General features: G+C 35.3%; 1 protein-coding gene and 1 long non-coding RNA gene across 3 annotated transcripts in view; one reads left to right on the top strand and one right to left on the bottom strand.

Moving 5' to 3' along the window:
- Positions 1-12,787, top strand: part of LOC123685129 (protein dachsous) — a 332,634-nt gene that overhangs the window by 32,415 nt on the left and 287,432 nt on the right. The gene's annotated exons all lie outside the window — the stretch shown is intronic.
- Positions 9,558-10,212, bottom strand: LOC123685132. The gene is made up of 2 exons (XR_006748262.1): positions 9,975-10,212; positions 9,558-9,846 (listed from the first exon to the last, which is right to left on the bottom strand). It is a non-coding gene; the product is annotated as an uncharacterized LOC123685132 (long non-coding RNA).

Below are 12,787 nucleotides of genomic sequence, written 5' to 3'. Positions count from 1 at the left end.
TCCGCATAGACCAATGACTTTACATAGCCCCACAGAAAGTAGTCTAGCGGTGTTAAATCACAAGATCTTGGGGTCCAAAACGTGAAATTAGGCGGTCACCAAACGTGTCTTTCAATAATTCGATTGTGGCACGAGCTGTGTGACATGTTGCGCCGTCTTGTTGGAACCACAGCTCCTGGGCATCATGGTTGTTCAATTCAGGAATGAAAAAGTTAGTAATCATGGCTCTATACCGATCACCATTGACTGTAACGTTCTGGCCATCATCGTTTTTGAAGAAGTACGGACCAATGATTTCACAAGCCCATAAAGCGCACCAAACAGTCAGTTTTTTTGGATGTAACGGTGCTTCGACATACACTTGAGGATTAGCTTCACTCCAAATGCGGCAGTTTTGTTTGTTGACGTAGCCATTCAGCCAGAAGTGCGCTTCATCGCTAAACAAAATAAAATGGACGTAGTGCGCGATACGTATTCCGCACAGAACCATTATTTTCGAAATAAAATTGCACTATTTGCAAGCGTTGTTCAGGCGTGAGTCTATTCATGATGAATTGCCAAACCGAACTGTGAATAGTTTACTTGACATCTGTTAAATCGGTCGTCATCTTGAACAGAAATGTCAACTTAAAGTTATATAGTGTCATCGGTTGTTTCAGGTCGTTTGGCGCGCTTGAAGTTTGTTTTGCGAATTTCTGATATATTTAGGTATTTATTTCATTATTTTGAGTTAATATGAAACTTTGATTCACTATGGGACATATGAAGTGTAGAAACTCGCGAATTGAATGAAATATCGTATCTCTGATATGTTTTCATTTCCGCGATCTTCATGTCAAATTTGATAGTTCATGTTGGGGACAAAATTTGCTTACTGAAAATGACATATGCTCCCACTATCTATGTTTATTTCTCCGAGCTAATTCCCAAGAAAAATGTACCTATCAATAAGTATTCATTATTTTAGGGGTGAGTTACCCTCAAAATCATTTCCTCACGCCCTTTGGATTCGTTCTTTCACCTATAAGACACCTGTGGCGTCAAACCTAACTTGCAATTCGATACGCCGTTTCGTTGTCAATTCTCTGGTCTCAAAAAGACCGATTAACAGTTACTTGGATAACTCCTATCTCTCTGGGTGTTGTTTCAGAAATATTTCGAAATATTCCGCCATATAAAGTGCCTTGAGCATCTGCTGGTGCGATTGTGCAGCTCTAGGAATGTGTTGATATTAGAATAGATATTAATCAAAATGATTTATACATACCTACGGACTGTCGTACTTCGTAAGGAACTGTAATCTGCAGAATGCGTTGGCTGTTGATGAAAATGTGCTGGCTATTCGAGTTTGAAGGAAATCGAGAATCATTCGTGTGCGAAATTGAAAAAGATGAAGAAGACGATCTCGAAGTGGTTTGTGTTTATTTTGACGCTTTTTTTCATGACTAGGTTTTTTTTGACCAAGTAAAGGCTACAAAATTTTAAGTTATTTCTTATTTATCTCTTGTCAACTGCTACAGATGAAGTTTTTTCTTTATTTGAGTTATGTCAAGTTTAACCTCAGAGTAATAAACATAGATAGAGGGAGCATATGTTATTTTCAATAAGCAAATTTTGTCCCCAACATGAATTATCAAATTTGACATGAAGCGCGCGGAAATAAAAACATATCAGTGATACGATTTTTCACTCAATTCGTAAGTTTTACCACAAAGGACGCACTTCTTATGTCCCATAGTGAATCAACGTTTCATATTAACTTGAAATATATTGATATAAATACCTAAATATATCAGAAATTCAGAAAACAAACTCCAAGCGCGCCAAAAGACGTGAAACAACCTATGACACTAGGAGAGCAAAAGTTGCCAAATTTTGGATTTCAGCAGGACGATACAGAAAATATTCTGCTTATTATAAATTCGAAAATTAGGAGAAATATCGGATTAAATGTTTCCCTATTTTTGAACTTTGTTGGCTCTACAGGATGATTGTTATTGTTGTCAAAGAAATACGTAATTATCTGAGTGAAAATGATTTGAATCATGAAATTTTCTATACTTCTTCTCTGTCATTTATTTCGGAGTGTGAATATTACAATTATAAACTCATCCCATGCGTATTTTCGAAGCATCAACCGCTAAAAATGGAAATAATAAAAGTTACACTGCCTCCTCTGAACCGGAGAATTTCAATTTATCTTTACCTTCTCTTTTCTTTCATAAGAAAAAAAAAGACACGTTGCGTTTTATGGTCCAAAACCCCCCTCATTTCAGTCCATAATATTCACTTCGAAGGAATCGCTACAGTTTTACGATCCAACAGATAATGACAGCAATTAGAAGATGAGGAAAGAACTCGCCTGTTCAAAACGTTCGAATACAAGGTAATAAAATCAAAAATAATGACGTAATTTCAATCTTTTACGTGCAACATTCAATTTCTGTGAGATAGGCCAAGGGTGAAGGGTGAAATATTAAACGATTCACCTTTTTTTTTTAATTTTAATACCTAACAATAGAAGCTTGCAATGAGAAGTATGCCGATTCGTGAAAACAAAATTATAAAAACAGTCACTACATGACTCAGGTGTGAATAAAGTATATAAAGACGAGTCAGGAATGCTTTATTTTTTTTAAGGATGCCTCCCCTGCCTCTAAATGGTGCTTCTATTATTCAGTTTTTTGTGATAACTTCTGAACGACTCAACGGATTCAGGTCATTTTTTGAATTTGAGTTAAAACAAATAACAGTAATGATTTGTTTCTCAATACTTTTCTCATAAGTCTTCAAGGCCGACAAATACAGACTAACCATAGAATTTATTGGTAAGAAACTTTTTTTCGCTGAAGTTGCCGACGAAATTCCTTGCAAGAACATTTTTGATTTCATTAATATCAGTAGTCAAATTTTCTAGAAATTGAGTTTTGAAATTTTTTTCCTGAATTTCTAGCCTTTATATGATTTTATTTCTAACGTACGAGAACGTTGTGAACAGTTTTCGCACGAATTTTCCTTCGAATGGTTTATATGAACGTATATTAAACTATTTCTTCCTTTGACTCCATCCCACGATTGAAAAAGTTGCCTCATAAGAGAGATAAACTCATAGAAAAGTTCATACAGTTCCTTTCTGAATTCCTACAATTTGATCTTAAAATTACGTGAATCTATCGTTATTCTCTGTGAACCGAGCTTAAAAATCCGCTCATATTATATAGGAAGCATTTCTCCAGTTATAATACCATATATTTCATATTGATAGCACGTTTTTACCGCCTGCCAGCACTCTACTTCAATACCAGGTATTAAATGAAATACAGTTAGATAGTTTCTTTATGTCTAAATTTGTCAGACTTAATTTCGTTGGACTTCCTACGAATTTAATTGGTCCTAATTAATAGCTTTTATATTCGATACAATCGAACTGAAATAGAGACCTTCGATTGTTCGATAACATTGCGTGCTGTAAGAACAATCGAGAAATCACATAGGCCATAGGGTATTCCAATGGGAATGATATACTTTAAAATGGTTATAGTGGCAACACTGTGTATTATTTTTTGACATGTCTTATGTCATTTGTGTTCATAGGTTATGTCATTTAATCATTGAAAGGTACATGATTCCCCGATATTATTTTTTCTTCTTCTTTTTTAAGAAGGCGTATCTAATTCGTGAAAATTTCAATGGTGATGTTTTTTCGTAAATTACAATTACAAAACACGAAGAAATATTTTAGAAACTTCTCGGAAATGATGATGAGCCCGTTCATTATATACAAATCAGCATAGTAAAAGTAATGATGATGATGAAATCCATGTTTCACATAGAACTACCCATAAAAAGCGAATATATTGCAGGCAGGACGTTGAAACACGTATGGTTATGTACCCTTGAGGTGAGTCTAATTCTAGTCATCGACTAGCTGTAAATAAAACGCAGCTTCAATCTGGACTTTATTATGGCAAAAAGAGCCAGAGACTAGTTTGATACTTCTTCATAATAAAATAATGAAATTTATTGTCGCTTTCTGAAAGATTTTCTATAAATAACGACTGTTTCACATGCTAGTAGAGAATTTATCAAATACATGTGTCGAATTCTATTACTACCAGTTATAAAATTGTCATATGAGGATATTTATATGCACTCGGGCATAGTATCAGCTCAATTATTACAAGAATTCTTTGCGGTATCCTGACTCTGTGGTCGGCTGAGTTAGGTTCGATTCGAAAATTAGTGTCTGGCGATTGGTCACAACACAGCAAACAGGAAGTTTGAGAATAATGCGTCCTAACAAGGACGTATCACTTTGACATGCGGTTATATCCACTTGAGGAAGTTCATATTTCAAAATCAACGAAGAAAAAAGGTTTTTATTGAAATCATCACTTGTTTTATTGTCATTATCTGTCAGATTTGTGATACAGAAAACTGTTTTGCCAACCAACGAACCAAATTCTTCAATGCATATATCACTAAATGATAAACTCGCCACTTTGTGGCTAGTTTTTGAATTTTGAAATCGTGGAAGAAAATAAATGCTTTCTGCACTTTTATTATAAATAATCATTCTTCTGAATGAAAGAGACGTTGTTTTGACGAATGGTGAACATAGAATATTCAAAGTAGTATATTTGAATTGGTTGTCAGTCTGACAGTTTACACATGAATGGTGTGACATAATGATGTGAAGATAGAGTACATATTTTGTGGGAATTGAAAGACTCAATCTTTTTACACTTATTCAAAAGGTATTTATTCAAGTTTGATTGAACGACCTCAAAAATATTTTGAGGTAACATTAACGTATTTCTGGAATTCTTTATTGTTGTTGTTACTCTATTTCTTTGAAATATGGTGAAGAAATTTGCAAGCAACCCATCTATGGAAGATAATCATATGAAGCAGACATTTTTATTGGTTCAGTGCAATTCCTGGTATTATAAAACATATCACCTGCACCTTAGTTGCCAATCTGGAGTGTTTTATAAAAATGCGATTGACATCTAGGCGATCTCAATAACTTCAAATGCCATCGAAATTACTCTCAATTCCAGTACATGCAAAAACTTCAGTAGATATGTTGACATTAAGTAATCACGGTTTCACTTCATAAAGTCATTTTTCTTCGATCCCAAGTCTTAGATCCAGGTTATCGGCCAACATTATGCGTTTTATATGACGCAAAAACTCGATTCAGAGATAGAGATAACTTTGTCGGAGAAACGTCGGAATAACTTGCAACTGCCAAGATAACTCCAGTTGAAAAACCGAGGAAATTTCAATTTTCAAAAAAATACAGGCGAGATATGTAATGAAGAAATCGCTTTGAACTTTCTCTTATAAATTACTATCGATGTCGATTCGGTTTTGTTCTGAAAACTTGTTTGAGACCCACGTATGTGTGGATATCTTACAACTTTCTTCGGTACTGCGCTAGAGCAGAGCATCTCACTCGTTTTGTCATCGATAAATAACAAAATCGAGATAATAAATTCCAACAGTATTTTACCTAATTGATTCTTTTCGACTAGAATGCTCGGAATGGAGGGAATATGCGATATTCTCAGCATGAGGAATAATTTCATGCGAGAGTACTTTACTATCTGAAGATAGACTGACTCATTCCACGTTTTTTGCGTTTCCAATATTCTCAGTGAATTCACGTAATCATAAGTTATGATACATAGGTGTACAACTTTGCTTCCGCAGTTTTTTACAAAATTTGAGGCATTATTATAAAAAACTGGTAATACATTTCATACATTTCAATACTCGGCTCAAACGTATTAATTACGTTCGATAACCATCGCCTGTGATCATTTCAGTCGGTTTTAACAACTCATAATACACTACAATGAGCTGGTCCTATCAAGTATGATGAACCGTGAATATTCGGTCCGACCGTCGACGTGGAAGCATAGCTAGGATGCCCCCATGTTTTTCTGCCCTTGGGATTATCGTAATGTACCAATTTTTCGTCGCCAGTCACAATGCGCTGCAGAAATCCCTTCCGTCTTTGCCTTACAAGCAGCTGTTCACATGCAAACAAACGCCGTTCAACATCTCTCGGCTTCAACTCGTACGGCACCAAATTTCCTTGTTTCTGAATCATTCCCATGACTTTCAGGCGTTTTGAAATGGCTTGTTGCGTCACTCCCAATGATCCTGCAAATTCTTGTTGTGTTTGACACGAGTCTTGATCAAGTAATGCCTCCAATTCTGCATCTTCGAAAATCTTCTCTCTTCCCCCGCCATGCTGGTCTTCGACGTCAAAATCACCGTTCTTGAAGCGTTGAAACCACTCTCGGCACATTCTTTCACTAAAAGCGGTCTCACTATAGCTATTTGAGAGCATTTGATGAGCCTCAGCTGCAGATTTCTTCGAATTAAAGCAGAAAATTACCTCCAGCAAATGACTAGAATTTGGCTCGTAAGCTGACATGTTTGATCGAGAATAACTTTATGATGCAGACACAAATCGACTAATATTTCGATAGCGTTATGTTTACAAATACCTTAGCTTATTGTATGACATCTATGATCTATTCATTTCGAACAGTGGAAGCAAAGTTGTACACCTAATATTTTTTGTCTTTTTCAATATTCAGGGATCTGCAGAGTTTTTTATTAATTCTATTTGATTCATTTATTTTTGTATTGAGAGTATGGTTTGTTTTGGAGAGTTTGCATACTTTTATGTTTGATTCCTCTGGTTTAAAGACGTATTGAGTTTGAGTTGAGTGAATAATTTATCAATTGCTTATAATTAATATGAAATAGGCGAGTTATTGTCAAAAATTGAATAGTTATCAAATGGTGTGTGTCTACATTGCTCAGGGCACTCCATCTCGATATCTAAGTTGAATTTTATAGGATAATTGAAATACTGTGATGAATTATGGAGGAGACTTAATGGATTCGAATGAAAGATGGGGTTATAAAAGCTTTGTGGGAATAAATGTAGTTTAATAATAATTTATACGTTTTCGGATACGTTGAAAATTTCCTCAGATAAGATCTCCGATGGCATGAGGCGGAACATTAAAATCTCTATAAATTGCGAAAGACACATCTCGTAGAAAACACACGTTAACAACAATTCAGAATAATTTCATCATAATCGACCATCACTATTTCGTTTTATGCATGCAATAAACATAACCGTTTTGCTTTTAAATCACTTTCACCACTGGACGCGTATATATACGCTAAAAAACATCGGCCACCTTTGTCGAAAAACCGAAAGTGTACCATCGTTGAAGAAAAAAAAACGAAATCTCGAATCGATCTTTCGACCATCATATGAATAAATTAATTTCCAATCGGAAGAAGAAAATGCCTCGATAAAGCGGGTCACGTGGTGTCAAAATAGCGGCCTAAAGCCGGCGGCCACGCCGTCTTGATTTATATCAAAACCTGTACAACATTTGAGCATTTAAATTCGCCGGTGTAGGTATGGTGCATTAACCCGATTTTATGAATGGATGATGGAATGGACTCCGATGCTTCAATAGATGTGCGGATACATCTTCGTCTTATTTTCTTACGGTTGTTGCTTGTTGTTGTTGTTGGCGATTAGAAAGCGGATGACCTCAAGCCTTTGCTCATTGTAAAAGTCGATTTTTTTCTGTATCGAATTGCTTACCTTCGGGTGTTCAACTGACTTCGATATTCAAATGATCCTTAGCCCAATAAGTCGCAACTTATAATTATGATACTAGGAAAAGTGAAAACACTGTATATTTCACGCAATGGTTTTCTATTTTCTTCCTATTGGATTATATATATTTGGGTTATATAAATACAGAGTATTCACTAATACACAGATGATGATAATAATCGTTTATTCTCAAGACAACTCTAGTAAGTCTAAACTCTATCTCTATACAAGTATAGCTCATAAGGCAGAACAGAAGAGACTTCAAAACACTCAGGTTATGTCGTTGACGTTCGCTCTCGATCATCGAAGATCTATTCTTGTTTTCTCTCTCGATGGCCCTCGATGGCCTCGCCACGCGCAGACTCGTAGCGCCACCGTACGACCTGACATAATACTATCAAGTGTAGGGTTGGTTGTCTCTCTCGTAATCTGTTCGGATGAAGTAATATTCTAACACTCCCTCCCTTCATCGTCGAACTACAACCAGCATTCTCCACTCCAAGTCTAATCTATAAACAGAACTCAATTAGTTTATACTCTAGTCCCTAGAAATACTCTGAAAACAAAAATTCAATGAGTTAGTATTAAATCATTAGATTTTGAGTTAATCTCTTATGACCGTCTGATGGTAAAGGTTTTATCATTAAGTCATCCACATTCTCCTTGGTTGGAATCCATCTCACTGTGATTCTCTTTACTTCAACACATTGTTTTACGAAATCACCATGTGTTTCAGCCATATGTCTTCTAAGTCCAGATTTCTCTCTATGTAGTAGGTCGTCATTTATTACCTCTAAATGATCATCAAATACTTTTAGTTTGGGACTACCATCTTTCTTGGTGCAGTCTCCAGCGGAATTTTTATCACACCAGACTGTTGTAGGAAACATCAGTTTTCCTATCACAAATCTAAGTACCTTGTCAAGAATTATTAATTCTTGATAGGCATTATTCATGGTTAGGTATTCGGCTCTACAAGTGGACAATGTGACATAGGTTTGATTATGGCTTCTCCAAGCTATTACATCTTCAAACAATTTAATAACATACCTTTCAGTTGATGACAAGTCGGTATGGTCTCTAAATGTTGCATCGGTAAATGCCTCTAAGTATTAAGTTTGAGCGGTGAATTTAAGTCTTAAATACACAGTACCTTTCAAATACTTGAAGATTCTCTTTACACCTTTCCAATCAGCTTCGGTCGGCTTCATTTGTTTTCTTGTTAAATAGTTAACAGCAAACGTAGTGTCTACCATTTGATGGATACATTAAGCTACCGATCGCTTCTCAATAAGGAACTCTTTTCATCTCTATAAGGAACTCTTCTCATCACTATACGGAACTCTTTTCATCTCTAGTTTATCTGAGTCATCTTGTAGATTCTCCGATTGATTTCTCTTAATCCTATTTTTAATCTGTCTGGTTACCATAGGAGTATTTTGAGCATTGCAGTCATTCATATTTAATCTATCTAATATATTCATGGTATAATTTGATTGATTGATTTATATACCTCTCTTCTCGGTTTCTCTTTATATTTATATCATTTCTCCTCTAAGTATGTAAACAAGGTCCATGTATATCATTCTCTGAACCAAGTTTCTAGATCTCTTCAGTGAATCTCTTATTACATCTCTTTGGACTTATCTTCAGTCCATATAGGGCTTTCTGGAGTTTATATACATAAGATCGTTTGATCTCATTGTCAATGTCTACTCCATCAAGAATCTCCATATAGAACCCCTCTATAGTGCCATTTAAAAAGGCAGGTTTTTTTTTTTCTTCTGATTGACAAGCATGTAAATCATATTTATTTATTATTGCAAATGTAGCTCTAATTACAGGAAGTCTAATGTCATAGATATTTTTGACCTTAAAGCCTCGTATGACTAATCTTACTTTGTATCGTATAAGACCATTTGCCTCTAATTTTCTCTCGAATACCATTTCGAGTCTATAATGTTTGCCCGTTTTCCAGATATTTGAAGATTCCTTTTATCTACCAAAATCCAAACCTTATTTTGTATCATGGAATCAATTTCTTCTTTTTATAGCTTTCTTCCATAAGTGGCCTTCTCTAGAATTTTTAGCTTCCTCGAATTTAATCGGTTCTCGATTTAATGAAGAGATAAGACAAAACCTCATATCTTCTTCTCTATTGGTTTTCTCATATTTACCTAAAATAATAATATTAATAGCTGATCTTTATTGATAATTAATTATCCAGAGGCAATCGACCGAGGTCGTTCAGCCCAATTTCTAAAATATTATTCTCTGAGTAATTAAGAAACCTTGCATAGCTTACGTCCTTTACGATTTTCTTCAAGTGTAGCAGGGTATTGGCCTTTTGATCGGCAGTTCCCTTATTTTGGCTCTTTCGAGTTTTTCATCCAATCCCAGTCGATTATGTTTTCCTGGGTCTGTAATTTTTCTTTAGTGTCATCAAGTTGTTTATTTCTATAAACATCTTTGTAGGCAAGTTTCTTGTTAAATCTCACATGTAGCTCGAGCTTGAATGCCACGTCAAGTATCCTGTAGCGGTATAACCCACTAGGACAGCTTTCAGGGCACATTATCCAAATTTCAAGCTGGGTTTTGGAATCTTAATGTATGCGAACATCGCAATACATAATAATACTTACAAATACTTCCAATACATCCAAAATCTCTCAATTTGATCAAAGTGGCATTTTGCATTTGGTGCAAACTTTGTCAACGGTGTTTGATATCTGATAGACTTGTGTGTTCTGTTGTACACATCTATAGATGCATCAATACCAATCTCCCACATACTCTTAGGTAGTCTGGAATCAAAAATGTATGTACGAACCTTCTTTTGGATCGTCAAGTTAAACCTCTCCGCTCTCTCATTCTCTATATTTTCTCTACTCAGTACTTCTGGGAATTTCCTTTTTGTAAATCTGTACCTTAATCTGACCTGATATAATATACCTTCTCATTTTTCTCCAACAAGTTTCTTGTTGATATTAAGAATTTCTTTAATGCTTCAGCCAACTCATCTTCTGTTTTAATGGATATGCTTTAGCAAGTCTCCAATAGTCTTCTATGTAGACATTAATGAATCTTTACTGACCTGGATGAGATGGTGGTTTAATAAGTCCCATCGTGTCAGTGTGTGTCAACTGGTTGTTTCTCAGCTCTCATTCTGTCTCTTTAAAATGTAATTTTTCCATTGTCGATATGATACATACTTCACGTTCATGTTTTGCAGTGATTCCAAGTTATCGATCTAAATTACCTCTCTACTGATATGACTGCAATCCCAATTTTTCTTGTTGCTCAGATTGTGTTTCATGTGTTTTGTCAGTTAAAATTTGTAGAACTTTCTCTTTAGTTGAAACGATGAGATTATATTGCTTCTCCCTCCCAATCGCAGATTCTGGTTCTCCCTCCGAACCTAATAACTCGTTATTGGAATGTGTCTGCGATTGCAAGCTTATCTCATCTTCTTCGTTTATCGTTGCTCGACTCTCTAAAACAATCTCATGATTAATCTTATTGTAAACACTTAGGATTTGGAATTGTCCTCTAAAGCAATTTCATTATTAACCTCATTATAAACTCTTAGGACCTGTTCTCTAAAACAAATTCATTATTACTCTTATTGTAAACTCTTAGGATTTGGAATTGTCCTCTAAAGCAATTTCATTATTAACCTCATTATTAACTCTTAGGACCTGTTCTCTAAAACAAATTCATTATTAATCTTATTGTAAACTCTTAGGACTTGGACATCTAAGTAAATATTGAACCCAGAGTCTGCGAGTTTACGTAAGGGAAGTAAATTCTCAGAAATCTCTTTCTCTGCAAAAACGTTTTGCAATTTCTTAGTATTCTCATTTCTAGAATCTGAATATAAGATTAACTCACCCTTACTATCGATTACAATGACTGCTATCTCGTTTTATTCGCTCTCTATACTCATATTTTGACATCTCTCAAAGTTTCTCAAGTCAGACAATCATTTACGATATGGTCTGTTGCTACAGAATCTGCAAAGAAGTTAATGATTGGATCAAGTTTACCTGTTTTAGTTTCTCTATGCTTTATACTTTCAACCCTTCTTGCCTTGGAGCGACCCTCTTTGTTGAATCTCTTACTCTCTCTCATTCTTCTCTGGTCTACGTGGCTTCGTTCTTAGTGTTGAAACTTGGCTTGTTCAACCTACCTCTACTCGATCCTTTAAATTTAACGTTTCGTTCGTGCCACCATTGTTAATGCAATCCTCTTACTTGATTGTCCCACAATCGAAGCAGAATCACTTACTTACTCTGTTGCCTCAAATTGCAATCAGTTGACCAGTGTCTCTCTTTGTTACAACGGAAGCATTTTAATTCAAGTACCCGTTGAACTTTTGGAATCTCCTCTTCAATTTCAGACCTCTTCTCAACCTCTAATCTCTCTGATCTCGTCTAAATTACCTTCTTGGTTTGGGGTCTGTCTCCTGGTCAGATCTGCATCTCGTATATGACTGGTAATGCAGTCTGATAAAGTGCAGGTCTTATCTTTTTGAGCAGTTAGCTCAATCACACCTCGAAAGCTTCATACTCTCATACTATCGAGTCGAATCTTTCACAGAAATCATCGACCGATTCGTGTTTCTCCATTTTAATGGAGTACGAGTGAGCTCTTACCTGAATTGTGTGTGTCGCATTTGACTTGTACTTCCTGGAGAACCTCAAACCTTTACTTACTTCAACAGGGTCTTAGGATATTGAAAGTTTTCTTTCAAGTAATTCTCCTCAATTATGTTTATGATAATATCTCATACTCAATTACTTCTCTTGGATTTGTTAGCCTCTGAAAAAGTTTGGTTACTCGTACTTGGCTCTATGACGTCCAACAAATCGTTTGTCAAAAAGCTCTGATCATAGACTGTCCATCCAGATCTTAAAATTTGAATTCTGCTCTGCAACATAGATTAATTTTAAATACCTGGGTTTTCTAGTACTCTAGAATTTTAACCCCAAAAATTATTCTCTCAATTCTAATCACCTCTGTGAAATGAATTAATTTTTATTAAATACAGCTGGGTTTTCTCAAACTCTTAAATCTCTAAGATTTAATCTCGAAAATATTCTCATCACTCTAATTACC

This window comes from Harmonia axyridis, chromosome 7 (assembly GCF_914767665.1).
Source record: "Harmonia axyridis chromosome 7, icHarAxyr1.1, whole genome shotgun sequence".
In the NCBI taxonomy this organism is placed as follows: domain Eukaryota; kingdom Metazoa; phylum Arthropoda; class Insecta; order Coleoptera; family Coccinellidae; genus Harmonia; species Harmonia axyridis.
Note: the sequence above shows the minus strand (reverse complement) of the source record. Positions and strands in the feature narration are given on the sequence as shown.